The sequence below is a fragment of the Crocuta crocuta genome, unplaced genomic scaffold (assembly GCF_008692635.1).
Source record: "Crocuta crocuta isolate KB4526 unplaced genomic scaffold, BGI_CrCroc_1.0 scaffold367, whole genome shotgun sequence".
Classification (NCBI taxonomy): Eukaryota; Metazoa; Chordata; class Mammalia; order Carnivora; family Hyaenidae; genus Crocuta; species Crocuta crocuta.
In genome coordinates this window covers 138,668-155,389 of record NW_027527936.1, presented here as the reverse complement: position 1 = coordinate 155,389, position 16,722 = coordinate 138,668, and positions in this window count along the sequence as shown.

Below are 16,722 nucleotides of genomic sequence, written 5' to 3'. Positions count from 1 at the left end.
CACGTGTGTAAAACAATAGTAGCTACCATGGAGCAGACACAGACCCTGCCCTTGAGTAGCTCATAGTTTATTGGGAAAAAAATGACAAAGGCATAAGAAACAAAGCCTTCAAAAATGAACAAACAATCATTTCTGAATGAGGTACAGATAACATATCAGGTAGATCATAAGAGAGAAGTAACTTGGCCTAGTCATCCATCTATCCATCCATCCATCCACTCATCCTTCTGTCAACCCACACAATAATTACCTGACACTTACCATGTGCTCGTCATCCATCCATCCATCCATCCCTCCATCCATCCATCCATCCATCCCTCCATCCATCCATCCATCCATCCCTCCATCCATCTATCCATCCATCCATCCACCTATCCTTCTGTCAACCCACACAATAATTACCTGACACTTACCATGTGCTCATCATTCATCCATCCATCATCCATCCATCCATCCATCCACCCACCCATTTGTCCATCCAATAATTACCTGACACCTATTGTGTGCTGGATGCAAGGAGCCAAGATGACTTGCATAGGAGACAGGAATGCAAGCAAATACATTCCATCCCAGTATGATAAATGTCTTAGAGAGGACACAGTGGAAGTCCAAGGGGTGTGGGGTGGTAATTGAGTGCCAAGGCCAGAAACGTTCTCTCCAAAAGGGAACATCTGGGCCCTTCTTTTTTTCCTGACATAACTTACTTTCCCTTTCAAACTAAAAAGCAATTCTTGCTCATTGAAATAAGCCAAACTCTAAGTAAGAGAATACAGATTGTTAACCTTAAAAATAAAACTGTCAGTTATTTTACCAGCAAAAAAAGGGGGGGGGGGAGATTTATTCAGAAATAGCAGAAAATTGCTATTTGGAGCACTTGGAAAAACAGCAAATGCAGGACAGGCTTTCTCTGAACTCCCCTTATCTGCCTAAAGGCAGATCCACCAAGAGGACTCAGTGGTAATCAGTCCTCTCCTGGGGAGTCTGTCACCCACAGAGGACTGGCTCATATCACAGAAGAGGAGACTAGAAGTCAACGCCACGCCCAGACAAACTTTGTTACAAACTATTCTATCTCTCATCTATTGTTCCAAGGGACCCTTCATCTTTCCTAAAACTCATGTGCTCTCCCCTAAAAGGCCTATATCCCCTCTCCCCTTTCCCTATCAAAATGGCATTGAAGCCTGAATATTAAGCCACCTCAGAGGCTTACATGTTATTTCCCTGGGTATCTCCTTTGAATGCCTGAAGTTTACATGTTAACAAACTTGTACTCTTCCTTTGGTAGCCCGCCTTCTATCACAGGGGTCTCAGCCAAGAACTCAGAAGAGTAGGGAGAAAATTGTTTTGCCTCCCTAACAAACACAATGGAGGATGAGGGAGAAAGAAACACTCCCAGGTTTCTAGTGTAGAGTCCTGGGTAGATGGCAATGGCTCTGTGAAAGATGGGGACTCAAGGACGGAGAGAGGATGTCCAGCAAAGAGCCGGGCATACAAGCCTAGGTAGCCCTCAGAAGGGAGGTGACGGGCCAATTTTGTCACCTGGGCCAATGCAATAGCTTCTTAGTTGGCCACCTGCTTCAGCTCTTGTTGACTTCCAATCTGCTTTTGACACAGCAGCAGGAATAGACTGTAGAAAACTCCTTTACTGTGTGTAAAACCCTTCAAGGTTTCTCACTGCTGTTCAAATAGCCTCTAGATTCTTTACCATAGCTTATGAGGCCCACGAGCTCATGGATGCCTTTCTCTCCAATCTCATCTCACTTTATGCCTTGCCACACCTTCTCCAGCCACACTGCCCTTCCTTCTCTCTTCTCATTTCGGGGCCTCTGCACTTGCTCTCCACTACACTCCCCCAGGTCCTCTCTGCCTGGCTCATTCTCATTCTTGAGGCACCCCCTTAAATATCACCTCCCACCAAAGGTCTTTGATGAGCATCCTGTCCAGACAGCATCGCCACCACTGAACTCTGCCAGCTTCCTTCACAGCCACAGCACTGTCTGTCACTTCTAGGAAGTCTATTTCACCAGACTGTAAACTGCGCACAGTCCAGGGACCATTCTATCCTGTTCCCCATCGTATCCCCGTTGCCTAGCACAATGTCTGCCTTAGAGTCGGTCCTCCATACATTTTGATTGAATGAACAAATGACCATATGCTTGTGAGCCATCAGCATGCGCATGACGGAAGGAGTTGGTGGAGGCGAGAAGGGAGAACACCGAAGCCTCACGGAAGGCCCACATGGAAGGGACAGTGAAGGAGACTGACGAGTGTCGAGACAAGTGGGAACAGTGACAGTGGTGCTGGAAGGGATTTCAAACTCCAAATTCATCTGGGGAGGCTTTTTAAAACTTTTTTTAAAGTTTATTTATTTATTTTTGAGAGAGAGAGAGAGAGAGAAAGAGAGAGGGGAAGGGAGAGAGAAACAGCATGTGCATGAGCTGCGGAGAGGCAGAGAGAGAGGGAGAGAGAGAGAGAATCCCAAGCAGGGATTCTTTGAACTCAGGAATCATGGGCTCATGACCTGAGCAGAAATCAAGAGTCGGATGTTCAATGGGCTGAGCCTCCCAGGTGTCCTCTCCTTTATTTAATCTTTTTTTATGGTAGTTTTTCTTTTTTAATTTTTTTTAATGCTTGTTTATTTTGAAAGAGAGACAGAGAGAGTGTGAATGGGGGAGGAGCAGAGAACAAGGGAGACAAAGAATCCAAAGCAGGCTCCAGGCTCTGAGCTGTCAGCACAGAGCCCAACGCGGGGCTCTGACTCACAGGCTGTGAGATCATGACTTGATCCAAAGTCGGATGCTCAACCAATGAGCCACCCAGGTGCCCCTACATGGTAGTTTTTAAAGATGAGGGCAGGGGCACATGGGTGGCTCAGTCGGTTAAGCGTCCAACTTCAGCTCAGGCCATCATCTCATGGTTTGTGGGTTCAAGCCCCGCATCGGGCTCTGTGCTGACAGCTTGCTCAGAGCCTGGAGCCTGCTTCAGATTCTGCGTCTCCTTCTCTCTCTGTCCCTCCCCACTCATGTTCTGTCTCATTCTATCTCTCAGAAATAAATGTAAAACAAAAAAATTAAAAAAAAAACTAGGGTGACTGAAAGGATTAAAAAAAAAACAAACAATAAAGATGAGGGTGACTAAAGGTGTTTACTGCCAAAGGAGATGAGCCCATAGAAGAGGCGGAAGATCCCAGAGGGAGTGAAGAATCATGAGACAAGTTCCCCAAGGGAGGAAGGGGTGGGACCTGAAGCTCCAGTGAAGGAATTAGGCTGGGGCAGAGGAATGTGATTGTCAGTGTCAATTGTCCCTCCCCAGGACGAGAGGAAAGGGTCCAAGGCAGCATCTCCAAGCTCATCTGGAAGCACTCCTCCCTGGCTTCCTACATATACTCCAGCCACACTGGCCTTTTTGCTCGGTGGGACCTTTACATTAGCTGGGACCTCTCCTGGGGCTCACTTTCCCTGCACTTTTCTCATTCTCCAGGTCTCAGCTGCATTAACTCCTCCTCAGAGAGGCCACCTTCCCCAGGGGGTGCCTCTGTGATTCTCCTTCATGGCACTCTGCTTATTATCTTCCCGGAACGCAGGAAAATCTAGAATGTACTCCTGTATCTGGAACACGTGTCTGTGAGGGCAGCAGCCTGGCGGTCATAGTCATGCTTATGTCTTCAATTCCTAGCTAGCAACAGGTGCTCCACAACCCGTCCCACACCCACTTGCCCAAACCGCTAGAACCCAGGCATGGTGCCTGGCTCTTTCCTCACCCCATCCCCCAAACACGTCCAGCCAATCATCAAGTCCTCCATCCTGATCCCAGACTGGCCCAGCTGTGCCTTCTACACCAACTGGTCTCAGCCTGGGTCCCTCTTCACTCCCCTCTGCTCTCTGCGGTAGCGGCCAGGTTTTTCTTGCTCAAGTGGGAAGCCAGACCGGCCACTCCCCCTGCTTCATCCCTTCAGAATCTCAGCGTGGCTTTCAGAACCAACTGTCCTAACAAAGACTTCCCAAACTGCCCTGCCTCTGCCCTTCCCGCCTTCCTCATCCATAGCCCACCCTCCGTCTTCCAGAATAGCTCCAGGCTTTTTATAACCTTCAGGTCTGAAACTGCCTGCTCGGGAAAGCCTGCCTTCCCTCCCTCTGTGAACGCGCGGAAGTGCTGGAAGTGCCTCCTTCCCACCGCACGGGGGCGCTGGCGGGGGCAGCCGAGTACACCGTGGTATCTCTGGTGTTTAGCCCATGGCGGCACCTGCTGGAGCCCTCCTCCCAGGNAGGGGGACAGCTTTGCAGGAGTCTGAAAAGCGGAGAAGTTCCGTTGTTTTACAGAATGTAGGGGTAATGGTTTGGAAGCAGCGATGGAGAAGGCCACTTACGGTGGGGGGTGGGAGAATGGGTAGACGACAGGTCCTCAGGGAAGCAAATGTCAGGGGAGCTAAGTCTTGCAGAAGGTACAAAGTTTGGGAGCAAGGCAGGCCCTGGAGGGTGCGTCCAGTGGCTAAGGGTGCAGACTTTGGGTCCTATAGGTTTACAAGCCATCAACCTACAGGTGATAGAAACCACTTAGTTCCTGAACCGCGTGCCGACTGGGAGTGTCGTGGGAGCCCTTGTTGTCGGATTGGAGACCACAGGGCCTCACTGGATGTGACCCAGAAGGCCTAGCTGCGGCCAGCCTGAACCCGCGTGAAGCTGGGTTCTCATGGGTGCGCTGAACACGCTGTCCAAATTCCCAGCAGTGCTGGCGCTGATACAGAGGTGGGAGGGTCACAGAAGAATCCGCTTATCTGGGAAGGCCTTGAATCAGCACGGGGACATTTAAAAAAAAAAAAAAAAGGAGATTTGGCTTCGGGTGAAGGGTAGGGCTTGTGCGGGGGGCGCGGGTGGGAAGGCCGAGTTCCCCCCCCCCACAGATCAGGGAGGCTCCTCCCTGGACACCCCCCAACAGCCTCCCCATCCGTCTCCCTCCAGCGCCCTAACATCTACTCTGCACGCGGCAGCCAGCATCATTTTTCACAAATGTAAACGAGACCATGTCACTGGCCTCACCCGGCTGAAATCCTGTTAACAGGTTTCCCATGGCTTTTAAGATAGGAACTGATCATAGTATTTTCCAAACTGTGGTGGTAAGGAGAATGATTGTAGGTGGGACCTGGAGGAATTAAAAACATTTTTTAAATTTCAGCTGTGTATTAGAAAAAATGTAAGTCAATCCTTTGATTTCATGAATATTCTTGCTCAGGGTAAGGATACAAAGGGAGCCAATTTTAAAGGAAACAAAAGTACAAATGGAATTCCATGAACGAGGTACTGGAGTAGTAGAGGCCCCTCTGCGGGCTCATCTGGGCCTTCCTGGCTCTTGGTATATGGCCTGAAAGTCCTTGAAGGTGTCACCCACAAGTCTGCCAGGAATGTTCTGGATGTTCTCTTCTGCCTCACCCCCCCTCCCCCATCCCTTGTCCTTGGGAACTCTACTGCAGTGCCACTCTCTGGCAGGACTTTTCTTGTGGTCAGGGGCCTATCTCACAGGCCCTGCTACTTGCTCTTCACAGCACTCCCTGTAGCTTGTGACAATCTTTTTTGTGTCTGGGATTCAATCCGCAGCCCCCACTAGGCTGCAAGCTTCTCGAAGCTGGGCTCTGTCTTGCTCACCATTGTATGCCCAGCACCTAGCACACCACCATATGAAGCACTCCTTTGAATGAATGAATGACTGAATGAATGAATGCCTGAGCAAATGAATGAGCCCAGGGACTTGAGGCTCCTGACTGTTCTCCCCACCCAGATTGTGGCTGCCCCCATGGAATTAGAAATTGCCTTGGCACCAGCCTTTGAACAAAGGGCCTCATATTTTCATTTTGCAACGAGGCCTCATTAATTTTGTGGTTGGTCCTGAACAGAGGGTTCAGGATAATGGAAAGCAAGGACAATGAGGGTGGCCTGGGGGCAGTGGATGACTCTTTCCAGAAGCATGGCTGAGAAGGAAGATCAAGGGGGTTGCAGCCTCTCTCTCTCTTGACCTGGCCCTGGCTCTGCCCCGAGGGATCATGGACACCATATCTGGGCTCTCTTCCTGAGGGGCCCCAGGAAAGATGGGCAGGTGGGGTCAAGGGGTTCTGCCCCAGCTTCCCAAGCATCTCCTCCAAGAGTTCCCAGCTGCTCCTTCCTGGCCTTTGGCTTGGCCTCTTGCTCCTGGCCTGTGTTTGTTCTTCCCAGACACCTTAGACCCCCCAGTGCCAGNAATATATATATATATATATATATATATATTTACACACATATACATATGTATATGTATACATATTCACACACATATATATGTGTGTGTATATACATATATATATGGTTTAATTTTTAAATTCTTAAATATTTTTTTTAAAGCCTGGAGAATAATATAACAAACACCCATGTGCTCACCACCCAAAATAATCAATGGTTAACATTTTCATTTTTGCTCTAGATATATTTTGTATATAAAATAAAGAGAACACCACAGATAAAGCCAAAGGCCCTTTTGTACCTCTTCTGGTTCAATTCCTCTCCTTCCCTTGATTCCCAGGAGCTGTTGTTATTATTAGTCCAATGTGTATCCTTCTAATCTGTTTCTACAAACAAAACAGTGTGTTCATAGCAGCACTATCTGTAATAGCCAAAATGTGGAAGCAACCCAAATGCCCATCAACTGATGAACGGATCGACAAAATGTGGTATATCCACATAAGGGAATATTATCAAGCAATAAAAAGAAATGCAGGGCCACTACATGATAAGTTGGATCAGCCTTAAAAACATAAAGAAAGAAACCAGACACGAAAGGCTACATATTGCATGAATCCAAATCTACAGGGTAGGCAAATCGGTTGAGACAGAAAAGAGATTTGTAGTTGCCAGAGTGGTTGCTAGATGGGAAGGAAGGAGTAACATGTGACTGCTTAGTAGGCATGGGACTCCTTTTTGGGTGATAAAAATGTTCTGGATTAGATGGTGGTAATGGTAGCACAACTCTGTAAATATAATAAAAAACACTGAAATGGGGGCATCTGACTGGCTCAGTCAGAAGACCATGTGCCTCTTGATCTCAGGGTCGTAAATTGGAGCCTCATGGTGAGTGTAGAGATTACTTGAAAACAAATAAATAAATAAATCTTTTCTTAAAAACCCACTGAAATGTACCTTTCAAAATGGTTAAGACAGTGAACATTGTCATGTGAATTTCATCTCAATAATAAAAAAAAAAAGAACATGATTTTAAAATATTTTCCTAGGAGTGCCTGGGTGGCTCAGTTAGTTGAGCATCCAACTCTTGATTTCAGCTCAGGGTCATGGGATAAAGCCCCATGATGGGCTCCATGCTGAGCGTAGAGCCTGCTTAAAATTCTCTCTCTCCTTTTCCCTCTGTCCCTCTTCCCAACTCTCTCTTTCTCTCTCTCAAATAAAAATTAAATAAATATTTCCCTAAATTCTTTCATTCTGTGGATTATTTCTGCACCTTGTTGACCCATCCAGCATTATATTGATACATGTAGGCCTGGTTCTTCTTCTTTTTTTTTTTTTTTTTTTTTTTTTTTTTTTGTTTTTTTTTTTTTTTTTTTTTTTTTTTTTTTTTGCTGTCTAGTTGTCTTTTATTGGAGCACATGCTGTACTTTCTTTTCCTCCTGGTGGACATTATAGTTGGTGCAATTTTTCTCTACTAGTTGTGCTGCTGTGAACAGACTTGACAATGTCTCCTGAGACACATTTGGGAGAATTTCTCTAAGGTATATAAGTGCTGGGCTGCAGGGAATACAAAATTTCAAAATATTGTCAAATCGCTCCCTAAGTGGTGGTGTCAGTTACACTCCCATCCACAGCCTGTGAATTTCTAGGAGTCCTTACCACCAAAGCCTGTTATCATCAGTCTGATTTTACCTATCTGATGGCTGTGCAGTTACAATTTACAATGGTATTTCTTTTCTTTCCAGCTATCTTTTCTTTCATTTTTCCCATTTTCCTTCTTTCTTTCCTTCCATCCTTGTTTTTCCTTCCTTCCTTCCTTCTCTTCCTTTTTTGGTATTTTCTAGGCTCTTCTTGGACATTTACACTTCCATGTGGATTTAGAATCAGTTTGACTAGCTCCAGGAAAAACCCTTCTGGGCTTTTTTTTTTTGGAACAGGTTTGAAATCATAAATATATTTGCAGGGTACCTGGCATCATTACTAAATTGAGTATTCCCATCCATGAACAAATTATATATTTCCATTTATTTAGATCTTCTTTTACTTTTTATTTATTTATTTATTTTTTAATGTTTTATTTATTTCTAGGAGAGAGAGAGAGAGACANGATCATGACCTAAGCGAAAGTCGGACGCTTAACCGACTAAGCCACCCAGGCGCCCCAAGATCTTCTTTTACTTTTTAAAACAGACTTTATTGGGGGCACCTGGGTGGCTCGGTCAGTTAAGCATCCAACTTCAGCTCAGGTCATGATCTAATGGTTCAAGCCCCTTGTTGGGCTCTGCACTGACAATGTGGAGCTCGCTTGGGATTCTCTCTCTCTCCCTCTATCTCTGCCCCTCCCCAACTTGTGCTTTCTCTCTCTCTCTCTCTCTCAAAATAAGGAAATAAAATAAAATAAAATAAAATAAAAGACTTTGTTTTCTAGAGCAGTGTTAGGTTCACAGCAAAACTGGGCAGAGTATACAGAATTGCCATATACTCTTTGCTTCTCACACACACACCACTGTCAACATCTCCCACATCTGCACATCCCACATCGGAGTAGTACATTTGTTAAAACTGATGAACCTATGTTGAGATGTCATTGTCATCTACAGTCCGTGATTCACATTAGGGTTCACTCTTGGTGAACCTTATGTGTTTTAATAAACGTACAATGACATATATCCATTATAGTATCACATAGAATAGTTTCACTGTAAAATAGTTTCACGCTAAAAAGCCTATCCTTATCGCCTCCTCCCCCACAACCCCTGGCAACTACTTATCTTTTCACTGTCTCCATAGTTTTGCCTTTTCCAGAATGTCATATAGCTGGAATCATACAGTATGCAGCCTTTTTGGATTGGCTTCTTTCACTTTGTAATATGCATTTAAGTCTCCTCCATGTCTTTTCATGGCTTGGTAGCTTATTTCTTTTTAGAGCTGAATAATATTCCATCGTCTGGCTCTGCCACAATTTTCCATTCATCTGCTGAAGGATATCTTGGTTTGTTTCCAAGTTTTGGCAATTATAAATAAAGCTGCTATAAATATCTGCGTGCAGGGTTTGGCATGGACATAAAATTTCAACTTATTCGAGTAAATATCAAGCAGCATGATTGCCAAATCATATGGGAAGAATATATGTACATTTGTATTCATTTACAAAGAAAAAGGTTATATATATTCCTAGATGCCTTATAATTTTTGTTGCTATTGGAAATGGCATCCTTTTGATTATATTTTCTTGTTTCCTGTTGCTAATACAATAAGCATTCATAAGAATGCTACTGATTTGTGTAGGATCATCCAGGATTCAGCAATCCTACTAAATATTCTTATTCGTTTAATACTTTGCACGTAGATTCCTTTATTATCTAGATATAAAATAAATCATATGCATATAAGGATGGTGTGACTCTTCACTTACACCTTGAAGACTAATAGGATCCAGGAGACAAAAGAAACCAAGAACCATGGGCTGTTTTATTTTGTAGAAACTACTGTCTTTGGGGCGGTACCCCAGGAAGTCAGTTTTTCACTGACCACTAGAGGGCAGTAATAGATCAAGAACGGGTACAATATATTAAAACCACTCACATTTGGTAGAAAAAAGGGAGATTTTTCCTTTTCTGTTAATAAGGATGCTGAGACTCAGGGAAACCAAGAAACTTGTCTGAGTCACGTAATCCAATATATAGAAAGTCTGGAATTTTAACTTAGGTCTGAGTCCAACATTTATTGTTTCTGGTATGGGTACAGTAAATAATTACTCTAATTTTGTTTATATTTTCATTCATTTGAGAGCAAGACAGAGTGGCTAAGAATTCAGTCTTTGGATTCAGAGTATTTGGATTAAAATTCTGGCTCCATCACATACTAGCTAGCACCGTAACAGCACTGTGCCTCAGTTTCCTCATTTGTCCATGGGGATATTAGAATTTTCCTTGTAAAACTTGCAAAAATGAGGGGCACCTGGGTGGCTCAGCTGGTTAAGCGTCCAACTTCAGCTCAGGACATGATCTCACGGTTCATGGGTTCGAGCCCCAAGTCAGGCTCTGTGCTGATAGCTAGCTCAGAGCTTGAAGCCTGCTTCAGATTGTGCCTCCCTCTCTCTCTGACCCTCCCCAGATCACGCTGTCTCTCTCTCTCTCTCTCTCAGAAATAAAGAAAAAACATTAAAAACATTTTTTTTTGAACTTGCAAAAATGAAATGAGATGAGACATGAAAAGTGTTTAAAATAGTATCTGGCACTTACTATTTAAAGAATTTTGAGCTACTGTTATTATTAATTCAACCAATATTTATTAAAAGACTACTATGCTCTTAACATTTTTTTTTAATGTTTTATTCTTATCTTTGAAAGAGAGAGAGACAACGTGAGTGGGGCAGGGGCAGAGAGAGAGGGAGACACAGAATCTGACGCAGGCTTCAGGCTCAGCTGTCAGCACAGAGCCTGATGCAGGGCTTGAACTCATGAACTGTGAAATTATGACCTGAGCTGAAGTCAGATGCTTAACTAGCTGAGCTACCCAGGTGTCCCAAAAGACTACTGTGTTCTAATATCACTGCTGTAGGTACTGAGGACGGAGCAAGAACCCTCCCCACCCACCACCCACCCCACGCACATGCAGAGCTGCAGCTTACATTCTAGGGAGATTCACAATTTAAAAAGCATTAACTTTTATATTTTTTCAGTATGAGTAATGAAGATGGCCAAAAATAGAGCATGGAAGGAAGGGTAAGGAGTGCCAGGGCTAGAGGGGAGCTGGGAATTGAACATGGGCTGTCAGAGGAGGGATCACTATAGGGACATCCAGCAAAAGCCATAGGAGAGGAGGGAGGAACCTCCAGATACCCAGGAGTCCTGGGGATATCCGGGAGCAGAACATTCCGGCAGAGACAAAAGTGAGGGAAGCTGCCCTGACTGCTGTGAGGAGAATGGACCGAGGGGTGCGGGTGGAGTGGGGGGCCGATGATGAGGCCCCTGCAGGGATGCAGAGAAGGGGCAGGACATGCTGATGGCTTGAACTGGACAACACAGGTGCTGGTGGTGAGAAGTGGGCAGATTCTGGATGTATTTTTTTTTAAGTTTATTTATTTTGAGAGAGACAGAGACAGTGTGAGTGGGGGAGAGGGAGAGGGTGGGGCGGGAGAGAGAATCCCAAGTAGACTAGTGCTGCCCAAGCAGAGCCCGAGGCAGGGCTCAAACTCATGGACTGTGAGATCATGACCTGGGAAACCAAGAGAGGAGCTTAATGGCTGAGCCACCCAGGCACCTCTTTTGAAGGCAGTATGGAGCTGATGGGATTTGCTGACCAGCTGGGTGTGGGCTGTGAGGGAATTAGGTGTCAAGGACAACCTCAACCTTGGGACCTTCAGACTGAGCAGCTAGAAAGGCAGAGCTGTCCTTTCCCGGACCCCGAGGTTTTGGGGAGGAGTGTGTCAGGGAGGGCGCTGGGAATCAGGAGTCTGGTTTCAGACATGTTAGTTTTGGATGCCTCTTAGAGACTTGGCCGTTGGGTGTCCACATCTGGACTTCGGGGGCCTGGGCTGAGACGTACATTTGGCAGCTTGCAGGGGCCTGGCCCGCGACCACACAGAGAGGCCGGCCGCCCGCCGCCTGGGCCTGTGTGCTCCCCTCCGCACCTCACCATGGGCTATGTCCTGGAGCCTGCTGTGGCTCCCCACGCCGGTCGCAGCCGGGGCAGGGGGTAATCCTACACCTCTTCCACCCTGTTCTCTGCACTGGTCCTCATGTGCAGGTCGCAGTTTTCACAGAAAACAGGAACCAGCCTGGAAAATCCCAAACCTGGTTACCCGTTAACACCGCCCTGAGTGAACGCCGAGTGGACGGCCTCGTTCTCTCACAAGAGCTGGTGACAGTTAGTCCAAGGAAGGCACACGGGTTTTAGCTCTCGTGCCAACCTCAGTTAATTTGCTTTTGCTCTGGGTAGCGCTGTCTTAACAGGGAAGGGATGCAGCAATTGATTAGCAATGTCTGTAAAGGGAACAGGATCGGGAAGTGACTGTTCATGCGCCAGATATTGGTCCTTCCTAGCCTATCTGCAGATACCAGTCGCAGCACCCTACAGCTCCCTGAGAGTCTCAGGGTTGAGTGAGATGCTTTCAGTTCTGCCTGAATCCAACAGAGCATGAGCGGGGGAGGGGCAGAATAAGAGGGAGACACAGGATCTGAAGCAGACTCCAGGCTCGGAGCTGTCAGCACAGAGCCCAGTATGGGGCTTGAACCCACAAACTGTGAGATCATGACCTGAGCTGAAGTCGGACGCTTAACCGACTGAGCCACCCAGGCGCCCCTATATAAATAGATTTTTAAGATAAATTAAGTTCACGATATTTATAGGTTGGATTTATTAGATTTACAAGAATGATCTAAATCCTCAGGAAACTTTTGTTTTTATCAGATAAGTGAGATGCTGGAAATCTATTCATCTATAAATGCACTTTAAAATATTTGAAGACAGGGGCACTTGGGTGGCTCAGTTGGTTAAGCGTCTGACTTTGGCTCAGGTCATGATCTCACGGTCTGTGGGTTTGAGTCCCACATCAGTCTCAGTGCTGATGGTTTAGAGTCTGGAGCCTACTTCAGATTTCTGTGTTCCACCCTCTCCCTGCCCCTCCCCTGCTCCTCATGTTCTGTCTGTCTGTCTCTCTCTCAAAAGTAAACATTAAAAAATGTTTTAATAAAATATTTGAAGACACAAATTTGTTAAAGGTCCATTTGAAGTATTTGATAACATCTGCTAGATATTTTTAAATTAATTTTTTAAAGTAGGCTTCACACTGAGCGCAGAGCCCAACATGGAGCTTGAACTCATAATCCTGAGATCAAGACCTGAGCTGAGATCAAGAGTCAGACACTTAACCAACTGAGACACCCAGGCGCTCCAAATCTGTTAGATCTTCAAACAAGATTTCTTTTTTTTTTTTAAGTTTATTTATTTAATTTGAAGGGAGGAGGGGCAGAGAGAGAGGGAGAGAGAATCTCAAGCAGGCTCCACTTTGTCAGTGTGGAGCCCAACTTGAGGCTTGAACTCACAAACAAAATCAAAAGTCAGACACTTAATTGACTGAGCCACCCAGGCACCCCCTTGAAACAAGATTTCTAAGTTGAGTTATTTAAAACTTAAGAGAAAACTAGTGTTTTGATTCAGTAATTTTAATGATAGAAACAAATTGTGGACTCCAAAAATAAACTTTCTGTGTTCAAAAACCACCTTCAGGGGGTGCCTGGGTGGCTCGGTTGGTTAAGCGTCCAACTTCGGCTCAGGTCATGATCTCACAGCTTTGGGTTCGAGCCCCACATCGGGCTCTGTGCTGACAGCTCAGAGCCTGGAGCCTGCTTCAGATTCTGTGTCTCCCCCTCTCTCTCTGACCCTCCCCCACTTGCACTCTGTCTCTCTGTCTCTCGAAAATAAATAAACATTAAAAAAAATAAAAAAATAAAAAACACCTTCAGGAAACCACCCAAATGACCATCACAGATGAATAAATAGATCAACAAACTGTGGTACGTCCATACAATGAAATACTAGTCAGCAGTAAAAAACAGGAGGGACAACTGATTCACGGAAACTGATGGATCTCTAAACCAGAGGCAAAGTGAAGGAAGCCAGGCTCCAACGGAAAGCAGATCAGTGTTTGCCAGGGGCTGGCATAGTGCAAGGTGATCGACTGCCAAGGGGTGGGAGGGAACTTTTGGGGTGACAAATGTTCTATACCACAATTTTGATGACATGAGTATGTACATTGTCAAGAGTCATCACATTGTCCATTTAAAATTGGTGAAGTTTATTGCATGTAAATTATGCCTCGATTCTGTTGCTCTTAGAAAATAATACTATTCTCAAGAAAAAGAAAGAAAGAAAGAAAGAAAGAAAGAAAGAAAGAAAGAAAGGAAGGAAGGAAGGAAGGAAGGAAGGAAGGAAGGAAAGAATAGTATTCTCAAGGTCACTAAAACCTCCATATTCAACATGAGGAATGAAGCAGGATCACCTTCTGAGAATGGAATGGGAAGGGGAACGGGTTGTGAGGAGAAAGGCCAGGGATAATGTGGTTATTGTAGAAAACTGGAGAGCCAGCTGGTGGAGAGGCAGGGTGAAATGTCTGATTATGAATAAATAAGACCAATGGCTTTTCTAGTTGGTTGAATGACTCTTTTCCAGCAGGAATAGAACAGGGAGGAAGTTGGTTGTAACCAAGATTCAGGTCTTGTTGGTATATTATCTATTGCCATGTAACAATTACCACACATTTTCTGTGCATGGCTCAGATGGGTCCTCTGCTCAGGGTCTTACAAGATTACGATCATGGTGTTGGCTAGGTTCATCTGGAGGCTTGACTGAGGGAAAATCCGCTCTCAAACTCATTCACGGGCTGGCAGAATTCGCTTCCTTGTGCTGATGGGGCCCTGGCTTTTCGCTGTCTGTTGGAGCCTGCCCCTGTGGCCCCAGAGGCCACTACAGTGCCTCACCACGTGGGCTTCTCCTGCAGAGAGAGACAGAGCCTTATATAAAATAAGGTAATCGTGGAGGAGTGGGGGACAGCCCATCACCTTGGCCATATCTTAAGCTATAAGATATAGCTTAACCATGGGGATGGCATCCCTCACATTTGCCATAGTCTATTGATTAGAACCAAGTCACAGGTTCTGCCTGCATCTGTGGAGGGGATTATGCAAGGGTATGGACACCAGGAGGTGGGGGTCATCGGGACCACTATAAAGTCTGTCCCCACACCTGGTGACTGCAATGGCGGGAGAAGTTAGAGCAAAATAAGGAAGGAAGTGGAACCAGGAGGTGATCAATGGCTGGGAGGGGGTAGTGGGGTCAATGATTTGAAGAGCTCCTTGAGGTTGGAGGGGTTTTGTTTTTTTTAAGTGTATTTATTTATTTTGAGAAAGAGAGAGAGAGTACGCATGCAGGGGAGGAGCAGAGAGAGAGGGCGACAGAGGATCTGAAGCAGACTCCTCACTGTCAGCAGAGCCCGATGCAGGGCTTGAACTCATGAACCATGAGATCATGACCTGAACCAAAATCAAGAGTCAGATGCTTAATAGACTAAGCCACCCAGGCACCCCAAGGTTGGAGAATTTTTGCCATGGGAAGGCTGATGGGGGAGCTTGAAGGAGAGCACTTGGAGGCTGGAGAATGGAATATTTGAAAACAGGATTCTCTAGAGGAGCCATTTTTGGTGATGGTGGGTTCTGTGGGTTTGGGCAGTTGAGGTCACTGGAATCCAAGGGGTTTACACAGCCTCCCTGCTCCCTCCCCTGTCCCTTGCTGTCTATCCTTCACATCATGATTCCTAATACTTACACCAGATCGTGAGTGTCCTGGGCACTTCCTGCACACTTAAGCCTCCTATGCCTTCCTGACTCAGAGTGAAATCCAACACCCTTTCATGACCTGTCCCCCACCCCTCTCAGACTTTATCTCCTGCTCTCCCCCTTGCTGTCTAACCCTAGCTATACTGGCCTCTGGGATTAGCCTTTGACCCTCCCTGCCTAGGAAACCTTCTTCTCTGATAGTTTCACGGCTCCCTCCCCCGCCTTCCCCCGTCTTCCCTTCCGTCCTTCCTCCCTTAGTGTCAGTTCAAACTGCTCCCTCTGGCCTTCCTTGTCCATCCTATGTAAAATAGCACCTTTCCCCATCTCATTCACCTCATCCTCTTTCCCATCAAGCATTCCATCTATATATGTATTTGGCTAGGTGTTTATCATCTGCCTCCATGAATCTGGGGATTTGTTTTGTTTACTGCTGTATCCCAGAACCTAGATGAGCACTTGGCACATAGTCAGTACCCCCTACGTGTCATTAAGGAAGCAGACAGAGCTGGTTTCTATGCCCTGAGGGGTGGTTGAGTTGACACAGATGGGTCCAAGGCCAAAGCTTTGAGGTGTAAGCCAGGAGCTATTGCGGAGGCTTGGGTACCTCCTCCTCTGATCCGTGGAAAGGGTGGACATAGAAGACAGATCACTTAGTAGGCTGTTGAACTTGGCAGGTGAGAGCTCTGCCACCTAACAGCTGTCTGACCTTGAACAAGTTACTCAATCTCTCTGAGCTTGTTTCCTCACCTATGCAATGGAAATAATAATAGAAACAAAACCCAAACTGTGGGTTTGTGCAGCCAGACTCAGACCCCACATGTGAGGCACTTGGTACTGTGTTAGTGCTCAGTAATGACTGGATAATGTTATGTGACTTGTATACCTGCTTATGATCCATGGCTTTCTACTACTGTCCAAATAAGCTTTGCCATTTACTATTTTTCTGCTTTTTCTATTATTTTATTTATTATTAAAAAATTTGTTTTAATGTTTATTTATTTTTGAGAGACAGAGACAGAGCATGAGTGGCAGAGGGGGAGAGAAGGAGACACAGAACTCATAGCAGTCTCCAGGCTCTGCGCTGTCAGCACAGAGCCTGATGCGGGACTCGAACCCACAAACCATGAGACCTGAGCCTAAGTCAGACATTTAACCAACTGAACCACCCAGGTGCCCCGGCG